A 24933-nucleotide genomic window follows, 5' to 3' on the forward strand; every position below is an offset into this window, starting at 1 on the left:
ACGCACAGCTGTGGATCCGCACTCGTGCTGCTACTGGAAACGGTACTGAATTGTTAACAATGAGCTCATACAATAAGCTATCTGTTTACCCAGTAAGAAACAGCACGTACAGCGTAATTCTTACGCCGTTACATACATTTTTCTCGTAGATTTCCATTGCGTTCTCCGGCGTACGGGTACGCTGTACATATGCCAGCTTTCGGGATTCTCGTGACGTTGCGCCCACTGCGCACGTGTCTCGTCCTCGGGATCCGCTCCGATGCGGACGAGCAGAAGCTCATTAAATGGACGTGGCGCAGGTGCAGCGCTGACTTGCGTATTCTATCCTTCCTGCTGACCACCGCCGTCCTCATCTTTTCTACCCTGATCTTCTACTGCGAGGAATATCAAGTGGGAGCGAATGTGTTTAGCGGGGCGGTCGCGATTTACTCCACGGTGCTCACCATGTCCACCGTTGGGTGAGTTTAAACCAATCTGTACACTACGTCAACAGTCGTCCAGTGCGAAGCTGCCGTACTCGATCTGTGTGGTGGCGAAATGTCAGTTACCAATTGTGTAAACCTATTCATCCCTTACGTATGTTTTCGCGAGCGCAGCGGCTAATTTGTTTTGGGACATCTCGTTTTGCAGCCGTTTTTTTGTGTGACATTTGGTGGCGCGACTTTCGGGGAGTCGAAAAATTATCGACTGGTTTCTGGCAACGAACAGTCATATGAGTTTACATGGTTTGTCGTGCGTTAGAAGTCAGGGAAGGTTCAGGCGACGTGCCAGCCTGAACAGTGTGGTCCAGCGCAGTTTGGGTTCAGCAAAGATGCCGACAGTTTTGGAACCGCCCGGACTGAGCAGATTAGATGAGAAACGGCCTGATGGCTGATCACTCTTGCCCTGGAAAATGGCCTTCCTTTGATCTGGGATGTGACAGTTGTTGACACATTCGCTACGTCCTATATAGCTGGTTCATCAGAAGCCGCGGGATCTGCAACTGATGACGCGAAAGCACGAAAAAAGAAGCCTGTATTAAGAACTCACTGATTGACATGTTTTCGAACTAGTCGCCCTCGACACTATGGGAAGTTGCGGCGGCAGTACCCGTCATTTCATCAATGAAATTGGTCGACGGATTAAGGAGCAAACAGGCGAAACGCGCGCTGCCTAATTTTGGGGCAGCGTATAAGTGTGGAAATTCAGCGTGGAAACGCTGCTTCTGTTCTGGGAACGGTTGGGTGTTCTAGAGAACTAGAAGAATTATTCTACTTATTCTAAGATGGTTTCTGAAGTTCAAGTGTAAAATGGCGTTTGGCTTGTACAATTTGGCAGTAAAAAGGATAGATCGAACCGAGATGACTAAATAAACGACTACTTGAAATATTATAAAGCTCAGGATTCTCAGTTTACTTTGTGGTAAATGTAAAAGGTAAATTGTAATACAAAGACAATGCGAAACCGTTAACGTTGTAATTAGCACACCACCGCACTCAAAACCACCACAATAAAAATCACGACGTCAAAATCGCCACATTCGAAATTACGAGACTGGAAGTCAGCACTTCCAGATAAACAAACTGAAAACTGCATCCTGCAAATCACGACTAAGTAGGATGACTGGAGTTCCAAGCCGGGCAGTGCAACGGTAGGCTGTGAGAAACGCTACGCCAAACGCTACGCCATACGCTACGCCATACGCTTTCGATAAAGCGAAAGCTGAAGTACACACAGCGCTCGGTTCAGCAGTTGAGATAATAAAGTTGAGGACACAAAGCAAAGTTTAATGTTATACGGTACGGATCAGTTCCACCACGGCAAGGGCGTGCCTTCTGCCTGCTGCTGGCGAGCATCACGGTTAGAAACGGCAGCTGGGGCTAACCAATCGAACGCTGCCCAAATTATATGTCTTCACCCCCATTAACATGCGTATGCACGTACGGTACGTCCTTGCTGATGGGAATAGTGTATCTGTAAACTGTATGCATACATATATGAGCAACCATCGATCTTGTTCTCATTGTCAGCGCAGTATCTGGATAGCGCATACCGTTTAGCGACTGCAACATACCAGCGAGGAATTGTCGCTGTAGAAGCACCACACTGACAGGTACATGTACTGGCGAAAGGATCCGCAGTCGGCACATCAAGACGCAGTCCGTTTCGGGTTTGTCTGCGGCTCGTTCACCAACATTCCCGCGATCGCCAGATTTACTGTTTTCCCATCAATTTCCAAACAGACTTGTATTACCTGGCAAAGCATCCGGTCGCAAAGCTGTATATATCTGTACAATCCTGAGAACTACGTTGATTGCCGAAAATACCGGCTGGATCGTGTACTCACCATCGCCAAGCCAGCAACAGCGTGCAGTTGTCGCACCGTGATGCAAAGCTGTGGATCGATACTACTACTGGAAATGGTACACTCTGACATTTCCAGTAGAATTACTAATATCGATCCGGGGGTTTGGGTTTTCACCTTACCCGTCCGTGTAACCGTTGCGCTTCCACGTCGAACCGGAACCATTTCCCAAACTAACTCTCCTGCACAGATCAACCAAATTTGTGTGTTTGTACCAAAAGTTCATCCAGCGATCCAGATTCACACTCCTTATTTCAGAATTGACTATTTTGACGTAATACCACATTCATCACATTACAGCATCAAAAATGATTTTTTCAGCTTCACTTCGTTGTTCAGTTCCGTTCTTTTTTGTGGAAGCGTACTCGACTTACCATTGGACGATAATTTTTTCGGAGTCAGGAGCAGTTTCTTTTTACGCTTTTCTCCGTTATCCGTCGCGTCTCGGTGACCTAAATCACAAATGCATTTGACCCTTGGATTATATGGTCCTTCTTTTTTTACTCGTACAATTATTGTATTATGCGACGGTATCTATAGGCATTGACGCGCACATAAATAAACAGTGTTTTTAGCGTTTTAAATTGCGGCACTAACAAGTGAAATTACTGCGGCTTGTAAACTACAGTGGACGCCAAAATTATCTTACACTTATGTAATCACACAACGCGCGCAACCAAGCACTTTTCTGTACTAAAACACCCAAATTTTTGACTGGCCATCGGCTTGCTGACATTTACACTTGCCCCTTGCGCGTTTTCCAACAAAAACCATTGATCGATATCTCAAACGAAAGAGGAAAAAATTTCAAGAATTTTGATACCAAACAAGTTGTTCTTTATGAGATCTACGAGATAACCGAGGCATCTAAAGTTTCTCGTAGACATAGCATAGGATTTGCATCCGCGGTTTGGTTTCAGTTTTCACACAGAAATCGTGTGCTTTGTCTACGACAAACTAAAATGGCTCGATTTTCTCTTAGATCTCATGAAGGATGACATGTCTGGTATCGAAATTCTTGAAATTTTTTTGTCTTCCGTTTGAGATATCGCTTGATGGTCTTCGTTGGGAAATACGTCAGGAACAAGTGTTCGTATTCTAGCGCGTTTTCTGTTTAGTGGTCATTTGGTCCTGGCCATTCATTTTTATTGGTCATTCGGTCCCCGACCGAATGTAAGACAATTTTGACTTCCATTGTAATTACAGCCTGGACGGTGCCCACTGACCAGATGCAGCCAAAATGCGGTCGGCGCGCGCCATCGCCATTTCCACTCAAATTACAGTTGACCAAATTAAATCGGATTAGACCAGGTTGGTTTTGCGGCGCTGGCTGACGTTTGTGCGCCGGTCAGAGGACGGACACTAGAGAACGGCTGACCAGCAGCGGCACGTGACGTTCCCGCAAACTCCGCTTTCGCTTGCAGGTACCAGCATTTTGTGGGTGCGAATATTTTACGTTTTTTTTTATTTTTATTGGCAATTTTTAAGCACAAGTTCCAGTCTAGGTGAGCAAATGTTCCTTTCTTTGAGCACATTTTGTGCTATGCCAGCACAAGTACCATGTGCACTGCGTGGCCGCTCGATCAACAACAATTGAAGGGCGTGCAGTATGTGCGTAATATGAGCCCGATCAGGGAGTGGGAGAATGGATCCTGCTGTTTCTCTCGCCCGCAGTGGTAAATTGGCGCACATCGCCGAAATCTGGTCGTTTGACACTTCCGGACGACATCGTCCGCTTTTATGTGGTGAAGTGTTTTCCTTTGAATTTTTGAGAATTGATGCTGCGCCAGGAGGACTTCCTGTTGAGAGCTTTGTGATAAAAAGTTTATGACAGAAAGCCTTTCTCATCGCACAGCTATCAACAGCGTCCAGTTTTCGCGCAGACACACGAATTCGGTACCATGTATCGGGTCACTTTCCTGAAGCCGTTTCCTAGAATTGTTCGCCGATTTTCATTTTGTTTTTAAGCGTATGGATGACGCTGTGTTCACTTGTCAAGTAAATATAGCGTCATTCATACGCCGGAGAACGCTGAATTTCCTCCGCTAGCGTGGCGACGTTGCGCATGCTTCGCACTTTTCGAATCCTGGAAATACGTTCCTATTCAGACGACTTCTGCTATTACGCAATGGGAGCCAAATGAAATCATTCGACAGACCTTGCATAGCTGTAGAAGTGACCTGTATACTGTATCCTACTTGAAGCTTATCATGGCCGTCCGGCTATGTTCTGCCTTGATCTGTTAATGGGAAGATAAGTTGGAGCGTTGTTTGGAGGAGAATAGATCAAGTGGAAGCGAATCTGACTGGAGCGCCTGACTCGCTTTATTTTACCTTTGATCACCGTGCCCATCATTTGGTGAGTTTAAACCTATCTGTGCACTGCATTAGAAATTTAAAATTACAGTTCGCTACCGAAGGATAGTAAAGCCTGCTACTGTATGTTCAGCGCTAATGAAAATGCGGCATCGGTGTGCCGGTTACCTCCACCAAATGTAAACGTGCACGGCGCTGTTTGATACGGGATGCACACATGCGGTGACACTGCATATCAATAAATTACTTATCAGGGTAAACCTGTACTTGCTGCATAAAAACCGATAACCTTTTAATCATATTATTAGTAACATGAAGCACGGGAAAGCTAATTTGCAGGTAAATTACGGATACATAGTTGGTAAGACACATAGTTAGGCTAACTTGATAGTAGGTTCAGTAACCAGCCTGCGCTGTAACTAACCACACGTGTAGCCGGCAGAACTGTTAACATGTTAACGGTTAACGCATTAACATGTGTGCCGGGCGAGAATGTTAACGTTAACATTCCAGCCGGGCCCAAATGTTAACGACCAAAATCATGCAAGCGTTTTATTAATGTTCAGCACAATGTGAGTCTTTAATTTACTTGTGCATCTTTAATGTGCAGTAAATTGTTATTTCATTCTGGAGGTTGTGAATGCATCTATTTGCAGAGTAAAACCTTGTACGCACCTATTAAAACTGCAAGTTAACTGAATAGCTTGGCCACCGAAGTCGGAAAGGTGATACGTCCGGAAAAGAGCGCGTACGAGCGAAATAGCGCTTCAGCGAATTAGCATCGCGAAGTCCAGCGCGGGAACGCGTCCTCTGCCATGGGAACAGCATCAGCATCGGGAAATTTAGATGAAATATTCTACTTTATTGGGTCGTACATTTGCTTTGTAGGCTGAGGCTGTGTAAACAGCACAAATCTACTGTCACAGAAAACTTGTGAACATTTTGTACCGCCATTCTGATTAAAGGTGCCGCCCGAATTAAATGACGCAACAAAGCTTGCATAGATGCCCTATTATTTCAAAATCGTGTAGTGGTATTATTCGGAAGAATATGTAAACTGTAAATATAACTGCACATAGTGCGGTCATTTGTCGAAAATTTCTTTTCCAGAATCTGTTTTTGGCGAAAAAAATATTGAATAGAACAAACTTTGTGTAACGTTATATTTGTGTAACGTGTGGTGTTACATAACAGTTATACCTGGTTTCGATTTCGCCAATAACGGTGTTATAGTTTGCCCGCTGATTGTATTTTATTAAAATTTTTGAAATGAAACCGTTTCGTAAGTGCAGCGTGAAGAACGATTGTTAATCGAATATTGGTGAAGGTATCGAATATGAACCATTAAATTGTGATTTGTGATTACGTTTTAGCTTCTTTCAAAGTACAGTATACGATCCATTCCAACAAAATTTCTGGGTTTTTTTAGCTGAAATGATGTTTTTAAGTGATCTTTTTGGGCCACTAAACCACATGAACTAGCACAGGAGAAAACCCTTCCCATACGTCATATTATATGGAAGCCCAATTTCTCACTGAAAATCGCTTCTGTTGAAGTTCGCACTAGAGTCGACGAGGATGGTGGTGAAAACAGTGACCTTAACCCGCGTACCGGGCCGATGGCACAATCTTAAAAGAATCAATAATGCCGATAATGATGGCATTAACAGTTTAACACGAGTGCCGGGCTAGAATGTTAACGGCGTTAACATTCCCGCCAGGCTGGCATGTTAACGCCGTTAACACGCGTGCCGGGCCGGGATGTTAATGGTGTTAACACACGTGTCAGCGGTTTTTACTGAAATCGTGAATGTCAGATATTTACCTAATGCGATATTTAATACGATGGATTCAGTACGATGTTGCCTTCAATGCACTGCTTTAAAAGATTATTAAAATTTTAAAATTAACACAACTGTTCACATAGCTATACATAATCTACTTAACAGTGGTTTTGAATTACCATCCTAAAAATTAAAGTGATTATTCAGTAAGGAGTGACTATTCGTAAAAGCATACAACAAAACGTGCTGGGCTAGTAAAGTTTGGCGATGCTGTGAATTGTTAAGAGTTGGATCATGCGGCCTTATACCGACTGTCTGTTGCAAGACGACACAAAGGCATTTGCCGCTGTTAAAAGGTTGAAAATTGCGCTGTTGTCGTATGTAGTCGTTCTGTATAGACAGTATGAGATTGAGAAGAGCATAATTATGTGAGTGTAGGAACAAACGCATCGAATAAGGAGAGAGGATCACAGAGCAGTGCTAATAAATCGGTAGAGACTCTGTCTCTTTGGTGTGCCTATGCTGTCTTGCTCTGTTATATGAGATTCCAGCACAGCTCTGTCAGCATCCTGTTGTGAGCATGCCGCTGCCCGAGATCAGCTGCGCGATTGAATGAAAATATTTTTACATATAAGATAAGAGAGAAATGAAAGAGACATGGAGGATGCGAGTGCGAACACCATTCAAAGCTTGCAATAACAAAAATATCATCATATTAAAGGGATGGTGATATTTGCTTTGCAAAAACCATGAAATTTCTAAATAAAGTGGACGTTTTGGACGGTTTTTAATGTTTGAAATGTTGTCTTGATAAGTACAGTGTGTCTTTCTTAAGCATGAAAAGGCCGGCCTTTTTGCTGTTTGTTACAACTTACAAATTACTGTTAAAGTCTCCGTAGCGGTATGTATCAATTCCCTTTTCATGTTCCATACGCGCTTAATGGCTCCGCAGCTGGTACCGGGATGCCGCATCCACCCGGTATGGCCGTAGGGCCGCCAGCAGTGCCTGTCGGACCTTTCACACCTCAAGTTTATTTTCCATTTACGGCGGCACCGCTTCCATCCACCAACCATCAACATTTTGGCTCTCTTTGCTGCGCAAATGCTGTTTTCCCTGGAGGGGTTCCACCGGGTTTTCCACTGTATCCATTCAGCCACGCTGTGCAACATCAGTGCCACGCACAGGCGGCCCCCACGGTGACCGTCGCGCAGCATACTGGGAGTGGGGCCCAGCAGATAATACCAAACCCCGACGTTGCAAAAGTAGCAGTTGCCGTTCCCAACAGTAGTGACGTAAGAACATAAATCCCTTTTAGTTAGACATGAAGATTTATTTGCATAATACGAGCGCTAAATGTATGATTATGCTAACTATTAAGTAACCGAATTGAGTACCATTAAGTAACCGAATGCGAGAAAAGTTAAGAATTGCCTAGAAATTTGTTAGCTGCAGAAACTGATTCTATTGTTTTAAACAAGAATAAATTAAGTGAGAAGGAGTTTGGCTGTAGTCAGAGGAAACGCAGCAGCTGCATGTTTTGGTTTCTTTGAGTTCACGTCATACTTATTCTAAAAGTTTAGAAACGTGCGACTTGACTTAAAATCTTTATTCTTACACAAGTTGTTATCTGTACTTTAGCAGAAACGCGAAGCTGATGGTAACGCAAGATCCCCTTTGCCGGAAACTGACGCTCAGTCAACCGTAGGATCGGCCGATTCTAATGAAGGTAATACACACAGTAAAAGGTCACCATAAAATAGTGGAGTATCTTTGTGGTGGACTGGCCACGAGACAAGTACCAGTTATTACTCGTATTAAGTATTACAGGATGTGAACAACAGTTTTGTACAATTTTACATCTGTCACAAATACCTAAACATTATGTTCTCTTACATCGTATAATAATGGAAAGGAAAACACTGGCGGCAGTACAACAATGGAATTTAACTTTCTGAAAGTTCGAGTGGACCGATTCGAGCACAAAGCTATTAGTGGGCAGTATTGTTGTGCCAATAAATAAAATTAAATAACGGCCATTTATACTTAGTAAAAGCACGCCTGATATTATAAATCCAGTAAACGAGTATTTTACACATATTCCCTTAATGAAAAAACGTTTTCGGCACACAGGAATTCGCTAAATTAATTATATTTAGTAGAGTTTTACTTGAATTTATTAAGTGAATTACTCGGGAAAACTATAATAGTAAGTAAAACTAAGTAAAAAAAAAGCAAAAATAAGTAAAAATAAGTAGAGGTCCAGAAACGGAAAGTAAAAATAAGGTATTTTTGCAAAGAATTTTACTAACCAACACTCTCTATAGGGCTATCATCAGTCGTACACATTCGTTTTGAGCGTAACCGGCTTAACAGTTATACCTACGTACGTCTTTTACGATCATTAGTCACATACTCACATTTGCTGTAATTCTGTTACAGGCAAACAAGAAAATAGTGGCGACACCTTAAGTGATGGCAGTTTCGATCGAAAAGGTGCCGGCCGTTTCAGCGACCAGGAACCGAACTTTCGAGCTCTTCGGTTTTATCTGAAGTCAAATCCTCAGTGCAGGAAACACTATCCAGGACTACAGAATAGCGAAAAAGTTGTAATTACAAGACAAGCGCGACGTTACCGACTAAAAAATGGAAAACTATTCTTCGTCAATAAAAAAAATGAAGAACGATTGTATGTGGAACGCAAGGAGCAACGAACTGCTATCATCCAAGAATGTCACGAGTAAGAAAATCACTTAATTTCTTAGAAAAGATTCATGAGAACTTAATGTTTTTCCCGCTAAATAAGCTTTCATAAAATTAATAACCCTATTTGAATGAAAGCGACATCAATTGTAACTTTACAGCGTGTTTTTGCATTAATTTTTGAGAATATACAATGCTGAATAACAACGTTTTCATGGATTCCTCAGACGATTTGGGGCACTTGCGAAGAGAGCGGCTTTTGGAGCGCATATCCGAGCAATATTACTCGAAAAATATGCGAGTCGACGTGGAAAAACATGTAAGAAAGGTTCACAAATTACACCAAATACAGTTAATTCTTATAATGCATTTGCATAATCGCCAATTGTGGTGCATCTATTCTCATAACGTACACTCTTTTTATTCTCCCGTTCCTCCAGTACTTAGTTTCATCAAAATTGATGTGCCGATTAGGCAGTCGGCCATAGTGCTGCTAAAGTATGCATTACCTTAGCAGTTCTAAGCATCTTATTGTTTACCGATTTTTTTGATCCAAAAAGTATCATGAGACCAGTAAATTGTTTTTCTGTTAAGTGGAAATTTTTATGAACTAGTGATCCCAATAAATTAAAACGAAATGGGGATGGCAGAAAACTTAATTCGGTAACAAAGCGAGATTACGCTGACATGCAACATTTGTAAAATACGTTTTGAATATCCGCAAAGTGGTGACCTTTTCTATTTTTATTAAAATATCTATTAGCATGAAAGGGTTTCTTAGGTGGTATAGTAAAACTATGTTTGGTTACCTGTTTTTAGTTTTCTAGAAGTTTAACCGTTTGCTTGCGAACCAAAATTTACCATTTGTTTTTTGCTGTCGTAAATCTTTGAAAGTATGTTTTTGATTTGATTTGATTTGATTTGATTAGATAAATTCGTGTTCTGAGTGTCATTTGGCCGGAAAAGGACTAAACAAGGTCCGCGACAATTTGCGCAGCATCGCGCTGAAAGCCAAAGCTTGGTGGCTTGTAGCTATGGATCTGGTTGATATGAAAGTAACAACAAAAAGCGAGAATCGCTACCTCCTGACGGTAATTGACTGCTACACAAAGTATCCTGAAGCCATACCTGTTCCTGATAAAAAAGCTTTAACCATTGCCAACGCCTTGTTCAGTAGTGTTAACTGTCGATATGGGGCGCCCGAGCGCATAATAACTGATAACGGGAAGGAATTCCGTAATGAGGTACATATACAAGATGACAAAATTTTTTTATATAAATTTGTTCCCATTAATATGTATAACTCCCTAAAATATATGAAAATGCCTTGACATTTATGATTTCCAGAGAATTGCGGAATTAAATAAATGTCTACGAATAAAGCATTCTTTGATTCGCCCTTACAATCCACGTTCCAATGGAATTATTGAAAGGGCAAACCAGGAGATTAGCTCGCCAGAGGTTCACCAGCGAAGAAGACCTGTTCAAGTGGTTCAGCAATTGCGTCAGCGAAAAATCTTTTCATCTTCCGCCTTACGGCCCTAAGACTAGAAGGGCTGCCGCACCCTCTACTTCCGTTATTGAACATGTCGAAATCATCGATTCCGTTCGCTTGGAAAAAGCCCTTGAGAACCTGCATCAGAAGAAGACGGCTAGGCAGAAGAAGATCGCAGCACTGACCAAGGTACGATACATGTCAATAGTAATATATAAACAATGCGAGCTAAAGGTCATGGCTGCTTTGTTGGTTGTGCTTTTGCGCGTCGCCTAACCATTCTTTATCATACATTTATATGGCTCATTCTTTGACCGAAAACCCGTTTTACACCAGCCCAAGGTCTTATTAAAGGTTACTTCTGTGCGCCCGGAAAATTTGTCGCCGGAATTTGTTACATATACTTGTAATGTACATTTCTTAATCTTGAACCCACTACCCTTTCAAACCTTTTACAATTTGTAAGAATATTTTTCAAGGTATAAATGCATAAACACAATACACACAAAAGCCTAAATTTTGCGTTTGGTATTTAAATCTTTCATAACGTGGAATTGTGAGCACCCACGGCCCATTTCGTACCACTCTATAAAATCGGCCCTTTTTTTGTTCATTGTATTCCACGTATTCCTGTGCATCCCACACATATTCTGTTTGTATTCACGTTTTATTCTCCATATTCTCCATAGTTGATAAATATTATTCTCCATTGATTTGTTTTGCAAATACGTCAGACTACGTCTACCCCTGCTGTTTTACCGTATTCCTACGTATGCTACACGTATGCTGTGATTGCTGTCAGTGTTTGACAGTGTATTGTTTAGTTTCTTAGGCTTCTTAGATTTTTAACTAGGACAACTGGGAATACGTGGTGAATAAAAGCCGAATACGTGGGAATGCGCTAATACGTTGAGGAAGGCAGCAGTTATAGAGGTCAAATAGGTAAGCGCGTTAGGGAATGCTTTTGGAATACAGGCAGAATACAGGTAGTATACGTGGGAATACGGGCACAATTTGCAGGCATAGCGCTTTCGTTTATTAAAGTAATTTTAAAACTGATAAATCAGTTCAGACAGAACGAACCTTTTGCTTTTACGAGCTTCATGATGCGACGATCAAGCATCAAAGCAACGATTAATTGAGCATTCCCTTAATTAATTAATTTTAAGGAAATCGATGCCGCACTTGGCCGAAAATCAGAAGAAGTGGATCATTTACCAACTCCATCAGGATTCTTGAAACTGACCACATCTAAGGAACCATCCGATGAAGTTGTTGATTCAAACAGCGCCGAAAATTTGAACAATTTAGGGTTCACAGCGGATATGATTGCAGATATCATAAATCCGAAAAAGTGCCTTTCGACCTTTGTTGTGTCCGCAGTTATGGAAATTCTTAAAGAACAGTTTCCGAGTACTGATGGGTTACGTCCTATCGAAGCTCTTAAAGACGAGCTGTCGCCCACGCGAAAATCCTTGTTTTTTCGAGACCGCCGATTTTTGCAAGTACTCTTCGTTCATCAAAATCATTTTGTCTTGGCGCAGGGAAGCGGGCCACCAAAAGAATTCCAGTCGCCATTTATCGTTAACGTGTATGACAGCTTGGCGCTCGAACACGGTCAAGCAAATGATCCCGAATTAATCAAGTTTTGCGCCGCTCTCGCTAACACAACTTCCTCTGAAATTGAAATCCGATTGCAGCCGTGCGACCAACAGCCAAATCTGCGTGATTGCGGGGTTTTTTCTGCGGCCTTCGCTACAGCCATCTGCTACGGCCATGACCTTTCTAAAATCAAGTTTATCCAATCAGAGGTACTGCATTCTGCACCGTAGTGATAAGCAAAATTAAGAAATTTTTATGTATGAGGTGTAAAATAAATTTGAGAGTTGGAAAATAATCCTTAGTAATATCTAGTTATATTATTAAGTAATATCCTTAGTAATATAATCCTTAGTAAAATCTAGAAGCCATCTAGATCGCTTTAACATACAGGAACTATTTTAAAGATTGAGCATTAGCACATTACCGCGGTTATCAAATTTGCGGCACCTCGCGCAATAAACCGTCCTAATAAGCGCCCCTTCCTTCCTATGTTTCAAATTAAGGCATCCCCAAAAATTGCTGGTGCTTTTCATATCTGTCAAGCGTTTAAGCCAAGAAATACCTTGACTGTAGATGTATTTAGGGTTTCGTCTTAAGTTATGTTACCCCCGATTTAATCATACAGCTGATTATGTATCGCAGAAGTTTGACCCACACAGCGCAGCCAAATGCTCTACTCTGTAGTGCAATTACGATAAAGCGAAAAATGTGTTGGGTAGTAAATTCCTTGACGATATATTTGTTTTTACTATCCGCTTTGGAGACTTCCTTACCATTAACAGTTTTTCGCGACTTTTGCTTACTATTTTAAGTGTTCAAAGAGCATTTACTTACTAATTATACAACATTCATTAAATAAATTTAATTAAGCGCTAAAATTTTTAGACTGTATTAGTTTTAAAGTGCAACCGAACACAGACAAAACCTTAATAATAAAAATAATAATTATAATTCGCTCAAGCACCACCCCGATGAGAGCCGAAACTATTCTTATGACCCGCTTAAAGTCTTCGACACACACTGAAATTACGATACGAAGGTGGTCAGACAGTTGAAAGCTGTAGTGCAATTAATTAATGATTTAAAATAAGTTCGATCGGCACTTACCAGTGATCACTATTAACGGATGCGTAATAAATGATAAGGTTAAAGGTAGTGAACCGAGCAAAAAGTCCAGGTCGAGGAAAGGAAATTTTAATAACTTTAAAGCTCACCAGTAGCCGATTATCTGCACTTGCAATATTGTACTTGGTTCCACACTATTTTGTTATAGATGCGAAAACATTTGCGCGCCTGCATTCTCAAGAAACGTTTCACGCCGTTTCCAAGCGTCCCTGTTGATGAGCTGTTTTTGGAGCCTACTGCGGATTCCACTCGCTTCCGTTGCTGTTTTCCCATATTGTGTACCTGCCGACTTCCACTTTCAGCTACCAGCAAACGTACCGTAAAATGCCGTTATCTGCAATGTTCAGTAAAAACGTTTCATGTTGATTGCGTGTCAAAGCAACGCACTGCATCAGGAAAGTTTGAGTGTAAATTTTGCAAGCCAAATATCTAACGATCTTTTTAGCATTGTCGTTTGTGAGCCAAATGAAGGTTACTTTGGAACTTATGTGTTTTGCCAGCACGCTAGCTAGCGAGAAATGGAAGTCTTTGATAAAATGTGTTTTTAAATTGAGAAAATGCAGAATACATAAATACTCTGCAGCCATTCATTCAGATTTACCCCCGTAAGAAGCACGGATCTTGTATGCACAGAAAATACCACCGATCACTGCTGTGATGGATGGAAGTTTGGTGACCTAGGCATTTTTAATAATGTGTACGTTTTTATATCAAACGCCTTCTATAGTTGTCTTCATTACTGTACTTCTACTCTGCACTTGGCGAAGTTTCAGTAGGGCAACCAGACGTGCGATTCACGATCGCTATTACGATTCACATAGACGGTATCGTAACGCTCACACTATGTAATTTTGGCAAGTTCATAATAACACGAACTTACTCCGGACATAACCCAACAAATAAAATTCTTCCAGGCTTCGTTGTGCTATTCGCTTATAATTAGGCAATTATTTTTTACCCAGGTAATACGAACCGAACGTGCGGGATCCGAGTGCCGATGTAAACACGCTTGCCGGGAGCAGTTTTAACGGCATTAACTTACCTACCCGTGATCCGTGCTAGCGGCGTTAACATCCCGGGCCGGGATTCGTCTTATAGACAATATAAGTGCTTACCGGCAGGCGGCACGCGACAGTAAGAAACACAATAGTATCCATTTTCTGTGCCAATCAGTCAAGAAAAACAATGCACACACAATGTTTTGCCTCAGTTTGGAAGAGGAAACTTTTGCATTTGACGAGGCCATGCAGGAGTGTATTTTCCCAATTAACCGATCCTGCATAATATTCGAAAGTCGAAATCGTGATCGTTAAAGCACATTACCCCTTCGTTGATACCGCAACCTGCTTAATTACCAGTTATTAGATACACGAAGGCACTGGAAAAATTTTTAGTGTTTCCAGTCACAGAGCCGGGCATGACAGAACCATGGCAAACAACTGCTAAAACATGTTGGACATCATAATTATACCCCAGACAACGTGTGTAATACAACAGCGCGTTAAATTTGCTTGTAACTGTGGCTGTTATCGAGCGGCATCAAATTACCTCCGTTAACATTGGTGCCGGACGAAGATGCTAACCCTGACACAAGTTAACGCTATTACATGCGATAGTAATTCCCACAAATTAATTAGTAAACTCATAGCATTAAGTGCAATCGCAATGACACTATTGTACAGATAAAATTTGTAGAAACAAAAAACACGTTCGAATTTAACAGAATTCTTGAATGGAAAAAATACGCACGACACCCATGTTTACGGCGTTAACATCCCTGACCGGCTCCAGTGTTAACGGTGTAATTTGATAGCATTGATGAGCCGTCAAAGGTCTGTTCTACTCTGTATTTACAGTGCTACATACGCATGCAAGCTACCGACTGTCTGTACTCTGGCTGTCTGTCTGCCCAAGGAGTTTAACATGCGAGCGCTAAAAGTTAAATAAAACTAAATAAATTTGCTTATACTTACTTATAGAATATTCGTTAAACAATAATTATAACTTGATCAATTTTAGCAAGGTTTTGTCACGTCGAACAGGGAATCTCTTTGGTAAAAAGACGGAGATTACTGACCAAATTCTTTTCCGGCCCGCAGTTTTGCGAATATTATTTTTTACGACCATTAATAAAAAAGCTTATTGCAGCAATATCAAAAATAATTTAATTAAATATAGGTAATTACATACATTGTAGGATTTGGATCCAGAAATCCATGTATAACGTGTACGATTTCGGTCGTTAACATTTGGGCCCGGCGGGAATGTTAACGTTAACATGCTCGCCCGGCACACATGTTAATGCGTTAACCGTTAACATGTTAACAGTTCTGCCGGCTACACACGCGCACTTTATCCATAATGTGCGCTCACGAGTTGGGCGGCTGCGTAGTTTCGAACTGTGTGCCACCATTTTATCAGATTATTATTGCAATGAGCGCGGTATGTTTGCTGGCCACGGCTGACCTTAATAAAGTCTCGGATTAATGCAAAATATACTTACTCTCCCATGATGATCAGTTACATACGTTTTGGTTTCGGTGTGGGTACAGTGTACGGTAAAATACGTGCTCACCCTGAGAAATAACGATTGCATGGCAGGTTTCAGTTCATAGGTTGATGTTGCACGGCAACATGGGTTCTTGTTGCAAGTGATACGGTGAACTTGGCTTTGATGCTGGATCAAATATGTTTAATATACATAAAAATTTTGTACTTATGCATCACTGCGTAGGATTGCTGTTTCCATACGGTATACATCATAAATAATCAAGTATATTCTATCTGCATACGTGTCCGGAACTTTTCGACATCTTGACAGTGCCATTATAACTGTATGTTGACCTTCCCTGATAAGGAAATGCAGCGGCGATGGATGCGTGTCGACTTCGGTGCGCTGCAATCTTCATCCTTGTGGCTCATTTCCTGCTCTCCGTGGGCTGCTCTTCATCATCGGCCTGTACGACGGCGGTACCGAAGGCCTGCCGCAGTGCCACTTGCTACTACAGCATCGCCACCTGTTAGTGCATTAGTTCAATTCCATTTAAGTAATTGGTTGTAACTAATTGGCTGTTTGTCTGACAGTGGACCGAATCGTGAAGGAAGCGACGCACAACCCGGACAGTGACAAAATTCAACTGGCGTTGAGCGAACAGTCCCCAGCATCGCTCCCAGGTTGATCAGATCAGTCTTTGCTGACTCTCGCACAAATGTCTCCTTCGACTGCGCCGTACACAACGTCAACTACAGCACGCCGCTGGATCTCCCGGATATTGTTTGGCTGCACAATCAACGCGCGCTGGCCCATCTCAGCAGCGGCCGTCTCACCACCGCCAACACCTGGGACCTCCAGCATTCCGTCCACTCCCGTCCATCCCCGGGATCCGCCTTCGCTGACGTCAGCGCGACGCTCACCCTGACAGCCGTCGCGTGGAAGGACAGCGGTGATGTGAGGTGCAATCAGCTCTGTGTCGTGGCCCGGCCCGTGACCTCGAAGACTGGCGAATCGATCGCCTGCTCCACCTCTGACCAGAACTTCCGCTTGCTGGTCTTCCCCTCCGCCAGCAAACTCTTCCCGGTTCCCACGGCCAACGTCAGTGCGCGCTGCGGGACGGATGCAAATCTCAGCTGCGTCGCCAACCTCCGGGACGCTGGCAGTACACCGGGCTTTATTTGGCGTTTTAACGGTCACGTAATCGCCGCCCCGCCGACCACCCACTGCAGGCCCTGGTCGACGCCGCCGTGAGTCGTGCCGGACGCAGGATCGCATCGGAGCGCTTTCCCTTAAGCGGCATCTCCGCAGCTATGGAGTTGCCCTTTGCCATCTTCTACAGCAACACGGCGATGACGATGACCAGCACCCTGGTCCTTTACCGCGTGGACCTGCACACCTCGGCGCGGGTCGAGTGCTGGGTGCGGCCTGACGTCAACCAGGAGGGGTGGCGCCGGCAGACCGTCTACCACGAACATGATAACCACTCCGGCCGTCTGATCCTGTCTAAGGTGTTCCTCCAGGATGGCTGGCAGCTTCTCGAAGTTATCGGTAAGCAAGTGACTAGCTTCCTGTATTGGTCAGGACCCAGCACTTTTAATCTGTTTGTGTATAATATAGAAAATACCGACGTAGTACTTCATTAACGCACATACTTGCGTCTGTAGGCGTTTTACGAAGCCTCCTCCACGCCGGAAACTGTGCGTCTATTCCCGTTTGCCTCTGCTGATGTTGCTGACGGCAGCGCGGAAGAACTTCTTCGTGCATGGTGTTGTTGGTGGAGCGCTCCGCTGCCTGCGAGCCTGCTGGTGATGTGGATGTGCGAGCAGTTTCTGATACCGATGCCGCTTTGGTTATTCCATGATTGTGCGCTGCCCGTTAACCGATGCGATTTCGCGCCAGTCGGCTTCTGGTCGACAAATTTTTAACTTAAAATGATTCCTCACTACATATTTTTAGTTTTTTAACAAAAGGAAAATAGAAAAAGAGCACGTTTTGTGGGATGAATCATAAAAAAACGGGAATTTTTAAGCATTTGCTAGATGAAAACTGCACTGCGTGGCCACACCAGGCGGTTGCGACTGCCTTAAGCACCGGAAGTTCTTGAATGTTCTTCATTTGTAATTTTCAGCAGGGAGGCTTTTTTGAAGCATGAATAAAGCTAGATAGACAGCTGATTTTCACAGGAATACCGGTCAACCTTGAGGATAACACTTATGAGAGTTACGTGCTACATATGTTAAAAGGCTTTACTTGCCGAGTCGGCAGTCAAAATAGTTCGAGTGTTATCTATAAAAAGGACGTAACGCGCAGTAACTCGTAGCAATAGTCTATTCTTTACAAGCCGCATAAATGCTCCGTATAAACGTAACTATGCACTGAACCTGCTGAAACCCGCTAGAGTCAAATCATCATGGGTGTGTTAGGTATCATGATGTTTGTAGATTTGTGCTTGCGAATCAGACGAATAAGCAGGTAAGCGAACCGGGCCCCGTTAACGAGTACATCCTCTCCGCGGGGCTTTCCGAAACATGAGATTTTAATGTTGTCGAGACCTATAACACTGCATTTGCGCGTTCTTCAAATAAACGCGAATATCTGGTTGTGATGCAGCTGATGCTACTGTGGTTATCAAAACAATTTTAAGTTTTACGCCCCACGTACAGCCTATACAAGTAATAAGTAAGGCTCAAGTGAAAGTCTTGATTTGTTTACGGTAGCTTAGTCGGCATCAGTTATAATTACGTATGATCAACATTACCTGCTTTGCCTATCGAGCTTTGTACACAAATGCTTCCCTTGTACAACGTGTCCCATGGTTTCTAAATTCTAACGCAATAACACAGCAACAATTACAAATTCAGGGGGTGAGGCCAAACTCCGTACTACGGCACGCCACTCCCCACTTTTTACGCCTCATGGGGATGATAAATATCGATTTTGTATTAGTTACGCCTTACGTTATATCGGACAAGACGGCTAAAACAAAGCATGACATTCATTCGTTCTAACGAACAGCATGATGCATACAGTACTTTATATAGCGAGCTGACAGCCTGTGATTTTATTTCCACTGGCCACTTTCGGGACACCGCACAAAACCTCCGAGTCAGCACTTCGCTCCGGACAAAGGTAAATGATGTGAAGCTATGGAAGGGCGGGCACATATATTGCTGACACAGTGTGCATATAGTTCATCTGTACATGTTTTTAAATGCATGCATTGAAACTGCGACACGCAATTGGGGCTCCTTCGGTAGTCCCAAGGGCAAGTGACGTATGACATCGTGCGTTTTTATGCCGATTCGAAGATCGGTTAATAATGAGACTTCTGGTACGCCTCCGCGCGTATAAACTTTTGGAATTCTCTTTCAGTCAATGGTGAGAAACGCAGCAATGTAAAAATTGAAAATGAGTAGAATTATAGACATCGGTCAGTTAATCATCGTTTAGACAATGAGCATGTTGTCTAAGTTGAGCAAACCCAAATATTATACTGTACGAATAATCCCGGTAAAGAATGAGATCAGTAACCCCATATAGGTAGCGTACGCAATTTACGTAGGCAATTTGTAACACAACTTGCAGTAGCAGCGCCAGTAGTGCATCTCTTGAGAGCTAATCCGGGTTTATCTGTAAAAAAGTAGTAGTGCAAATGAGTCTTTCGGTTTATACTCAGCCATTAACAATGTCAATGGCTGACGGCAGTTTGGCGCTTGCCAGTTGCACGCGGTCAGTTTCTTTAGATGAGTTGAACTGTTGAGATGAGTTTGGCAGTCAGACCTTAAATTAATCAAGACTCTGCAGTATTTGCACAGTCCGTCAAGGCTGCTGTTGAAGTCTCTTCAGGTATGCCAGCATTGCCAGGTATGGCTTTTCCATGTTTGCAGCATAAGCACAGTTATCCAAGGTGGCTTCTGAGGTTACTGTAAAATGTAATATGCCAGATTTGATTTTTAAATATTCCCAGCATTTGCGGCGCTCGCCAAGGGTGCTTTGAAAGGTAGTATTAGTAAGCATACCAAAGGGCATGCCGGAACTGATTTCCCGTATTCGCAACATTTGCAGCGCTCGCCAAGGGCGCTTCAAAGGTCAGCCTTTGTAAACATACACAACGGCATACCTGGTCTGAATTTACCATATTCGCAGCGTTCTCCAAGGGTGCTTTAAAGGTCAGTCTTAGTAAGCATAGCGGACGGCGTGCCGGGTCTGATTCTCCCATATTCGCAGTATTCGCAGCGTTCGCCAATGTTGCTTCACAGGTCAGTCTTAGTAAACATACCGAACTGCGTGCTGGGTCTAATTTTCCCATATTCGCAGCATTCGCAGCGTTCGCCAAGAGCGCTTCAAAAGTAAATCTTAGTAGCAAACGCAACGGCATGCCAGATCTGATTTTCACATTTTCCTAACACATTGTTAGGTATTATAAGGCATGACCTGTTATTATAACCTCTTCGTGAATTATAGGTAAGCGTTCGAAATCAGGTCCTTTGAAAGGGCAGGATCGGTGAAGATTCTTCACCCTTGCAACGGGTAATATCGAGCTATCCTCTTCGGAAGGGTTGGATGGAAAGTCCGATACTCGTGTACGAATACGTGCCATATGTTAACGCATATGACATGTACTTCCAGAAAACGGTCGTATTTATCACGCTTACGATTATGTACTTGTAATACCTGCAAAGAGTATTTGACGATGTCTAGGCTACATTGTTGGTGATGTACGAGTCTAGTACTTCATACATACGTATAATAATTGCATACGTTAAATTTTATTTTATCGTAGTACATAATAAAGGGTATTAATAACAGTACAGTAATCTTAATATTTCAACACTGGATCGTAATTGGTGCCTTATGTGGGCGGCCTTACTCGAGCATTTGTTAGCGCTTAAATTATTCGGCGTCGTCGATATGATGCAATGATGCCTAGAGACACCAGAATAGCATTCGCACAGTTCGCCAAGGATGCTGTTGAAGTCACTCAATGTATGCCGGTTTTGATTTTCTCATATTCGCAACATTCGCACAGTTCGCCAAGGTGGCACTTGAGGTCAGTGTAGATATGCCGCGTTTGATTTTCCCATATTCGCAGCATTCGCACAGTTCGCCAAGGAGGCTGCTGAGGTCACTGAATGTATGCCGGTTTTGATTTCCCCATATTCGGAGCATTCGCACAGTTCGCCAAGGTGGCTGCTAACTGCCTTTTATTGCTAATTCAGCACTGCCTTTACTGCCTTTACTGCTGATCCAGTTATAAAAATTTGTGCGGATTTTCTTTCGAAACCTGTATTCGACGTGGTTAATCAATAAATTGATCTGTTATTAAATTGGTTAGACGTATTTACGTACGAGTACCAAATGTGTAATAATGTTATCGTATCCTGGATACATTGTAAGTTGTAACCTTTATTTGAACTTGGCGAATCTGGCGAATACGTGCGAATATTGGAATATTAGTTAGGACAGTAGTTTATGTGACATTAGCGTATGTACTTGGTACTAGTACTGCCACTGCTACAGTTAATACAAAGTACGAGTAATACGAATATATATGTACTAATTATTGAATTTCTTGGTACTGATTTCTAAATAATCATTCTGGGTAGGGATTAAAGCAATGAGCAATAATACTTTAAATAGCCAAAGTATGTATCACCGCACAATTCGGAAAATAAACAAGATGAACCGATGAAACAGTATGATAGCGTAAACCTAAGTCCCATTACGTATGACAAATATGTAAACTGCGTACTAAAGTAGTCTGTAGCAGATTCACAACAGCGCGGTGGTCGTATCAATGAATAACTGATAAGTATATTAATAATAATAATAACAATTAGTAATAAAAATTTTTGTACGGCCAAAACGCTCAAGTTCTCGCGTACTACGAAGCCAACATTGCTGCGGTTTGCCAAGAGCGTCTACAATATTATGTCCTACAATATTGTGTCCTACAGTGCAAAGGATAGACATAATTTTTGCACTACTACATGTGGCAGGTCGTTTTCCTATAATCGCAGCGTTCGCAGTGTTCGCCAAGGGCACAACGGGATCAAGTGTATTGCATCACTAATCAGAGCAGTACACCCGTTTTCTGATGTTCTACAGAAGCAGTGTTGTAGGATGCGCAAAAATGCGTACGCTTGGACAGTAAGGGGTTACTGATCTCATATGGAGCCATAATCCCAACCATACTCACCGCAAGGGCGTGTCTGCCGCAAGCCAGAGTCACGGTTAGAAACGGAAGCACCGCTGACCAATCAAACGCTGCGCAAATTACACGCCTCCACACCGAACATGGGTGAGCCCGTACGGTATGCCCTTGATCCTGGGATTATCTGTATACATATGTGGGCAACCATCGATCCTGTTCTCAATGCAGTATCCGTACAGTGTACACTGTACACTGCCTGCAGCATACTGGCCAAGAATCGTCATGCTTGATGCACCACACTGACAGGTACATAAAGTGGCGCCACAGTGCGCAGCCGGCACATCAAGACATATTCCGCTCCGAGTTTGGCTGCGATGCGCTCTCCATCATTTCCACTATCACCAGTTTTATTGCTCTCCAGCGAATTTTGAAACCGAGTGGTCCAACCTGATCAAGCATCCGGATGCGAAGCTGTATCATATAATAATATAAATATCCCAATAATCCTGACGCCCGATTGCCGAGCTTGAATAACGACTGGATTAAGGTGAATTTGTCATCCAGCAATTTTTGGATATGTATCTGCATATTTTACGTGTCTTTCAAATCAGCCGTTTACCTGTCCAAACGCGACCGGAGGTTGTGCAAATCCATTCGAAAGAACGGGTACCCTTTGCGGCTTTCATTCCACCCGCCAACGAGCAGCGGTTCGTTGTGTGTATGTCTTCTGGCGAGAATGTCCCTTCTGAGCTGTTCTAGTTTCCGTAGGAATAAACATTCCCACGGAAAATTGAACATTTCGGAATGGGCATTGAAAATGAATGATTGGAGAAGCGCTATAGAGATTGAAGAAGCATCGTCGTCGCGACCGGGTCCGGCGTTTTTTTAAGCACGCCACTGTCCGAGAACAGTACTGGGACCATTCCACGGCATTCCTTATTACAGCCTATAATAAGATTATTATAAGGGAACCCGTGGAATGGTCCCTGCAACATCGCCATTCTAGCCAGTAACGTGTGCACTGTGTAGCTCTCAATTAACAGTCAACACCAATTAAGGCTGCGTCCCGCATGCATATCCGTTATTTGATCGCAGTTAAGGAGTGCGACAATAGGCTATCCTGTTTCTCTCGCTCGCATCGACAAATCTGGCACATCGCCGAAGTGAAGCCGTGTGACACTTCCGAACGACTTCGTCCACTCAGACGAGGGGGAAATCCGACTGTACCTTGTTGAACTGCAAAAGTGACCTGTGCAATTTATCATTCATGCTTATAAGCGGCTTATAATCATGAATGATACATTGCACAGGTCACTTCTCCAGATCAAGGTAAGAAACAGCCTTGCCATGGCAATTCGTAATTACCATAGCCGTCCTCTTATTTTCCCCTTGATACCTTACTGCGACAAAGAACCAGTTGGAGCGAATCTGCTTGGCGCGTCTATCTGTAACGCGTTTTACTTCGCCATTATCACCATTTATTTATTTCACCGAAATACATAAAACGCAAAATAAAATCCTATGTGAGCTCATCTTTAATGTCCGGCGTTGGGTGAATTGAAACTTACGTGTACACTACATTGACAGAAGTCCATTTCCAAGCTTCCGTACTCTGTATGTTCGCGAAAAACCATTATGTCGAATACGTATGTCAGTAGTTATAAAATTTCTGTGTACCTGTTCATCCGTTACGTATAATTATACGAATAAATACCGGTACTGATGTACGGCACCAGCCATCAGAGCGACAAAGAGCAACATCCTCGGTCACGCTTTTCAGCATAAATATGTACAAGCAGGACGCGCGGCGCTTACGCGCCGCGCTGATGCGGCCCACGGTTTCCAGCGGCTTAAAAGTGTGGGTACTGCACGCGTGGCTTTCGGTCACCAAAGGCCAAAAAGAACATCGGTAACCAAAAGCTCAAAAGGCCTTCGGCTACCAAAGGCTTAGAAAGCCTTCGGTTACCAAATGGCCAAAGGCCTAAAAAGCATTCGGTGGTTTAAGGTCCAAAAGACCTTCGGCAACCAAAGGCTTGAAAAGGCGGGTACCGCACGCGCGGCCTTCGGTAACAAAGGCTTAAAAGGCCTTTCGGTGACAAAGGCCTAAAAGGCACTCGGGACCCAAGGCTGACAAATGCGGGTTCCGCACGCGTGCCCTTCGGTTACAATAACCTAAAAGGGCCGATCCTGCACACGCACCTTTCGGTTAAAAAATGGTAAAATTTGATCCCGCACGCACCTTCTGGTTACAAAAAAAATTTAAAATGTGGATCCCGCTCAGGCATCTTCCGGTTACACAAGGCTAAAACGTGGGATCCCGCACACGCATCTTTCGTTGACAAAAGTTTAAAAGGATAGATTTTCGAAGCTTAGTTTCAACACGGCACTTCTGGATGGTTCTGGATGAACTGGTAGCTCGGTCTGATCTGGTAGATTTAGTAAGTCTGTCTGTTCCGGTACTCTCGCTGATCTGGCAGATTTGGTCTTTTTGACTGATCTGCTAGTTCTAGCTGATCTGCTAATTCTGGTTAATCTGGCTGATCTGGTAGTTCTGGATGATCTTATAGATTTGGCGGTTCTGGCGGATCGGGTGGTTCTGGCAGATCTGGTAGTTCCGTTGGTTCTTGCTAATCAAGCAAACGTTCGTGCGGCAATAAGGTTTTGAAACCTTTGTAAGGGCTAAGGCTGACGGCAGGACTGGATGTTCTGGCTGATCAGGTAAAATTTCGTATGGACACTAAGGAGGTGAGGCTTGTTAAGGCAATTAAAGTTTTTAGGTTCGTTAAAGCACTAAGTTTTTGGAGCTTAGTAAGGAGTAAAGCTGAAGGTGGGAACTGGGAACCGGTTTAATAGGCGAAGGTTTTCACAGGTGAATGTACTATGTTTCGGAAACTTAGCGACGACAAAGGCGTAAAAGGA

General features: G+C 43.0%; 1 long non-coding RNA gene across 1 annotated transcript; it reads left to right on the forward strand.

The window, feature by feature from the left end:
- Positions 1-16177: 16177 nt before the first annotated feature.
- On the forward strand, positions 16178-17884 carry LOC129598156 (uncharacterized). The gene is made up of 3 exons (XR_008691661.1): positions 16178-16385; positions 16451-17408; positions 17525-17884. It is a non-coding gene; the product is annotated as an uncharacterized LOC129598156 (long non-coding RNA).
- The last annotated feature ends 7049 nt before the right edge of the window (positions 17885-24933 follow it).

This window comes from Paramacrobiotus metropolitanus, unplaced genomic scaffold (assembly GCF_019649055.1).
Source record: "Paramacrobiotus metropolitanus isolate TYO unplaced genomic scaffold, Prichtersi_v1.0 Parri_scaffold0000116, whole genome shotgun sequence".
Taxonomy (NCBI): Eukaryota; Metazoa; Tardigrada; class Eutardigrada; order Parachela; family Macrobiotidae; genus Paramacrobiotus; species Paramacrobiotus metropolitanus.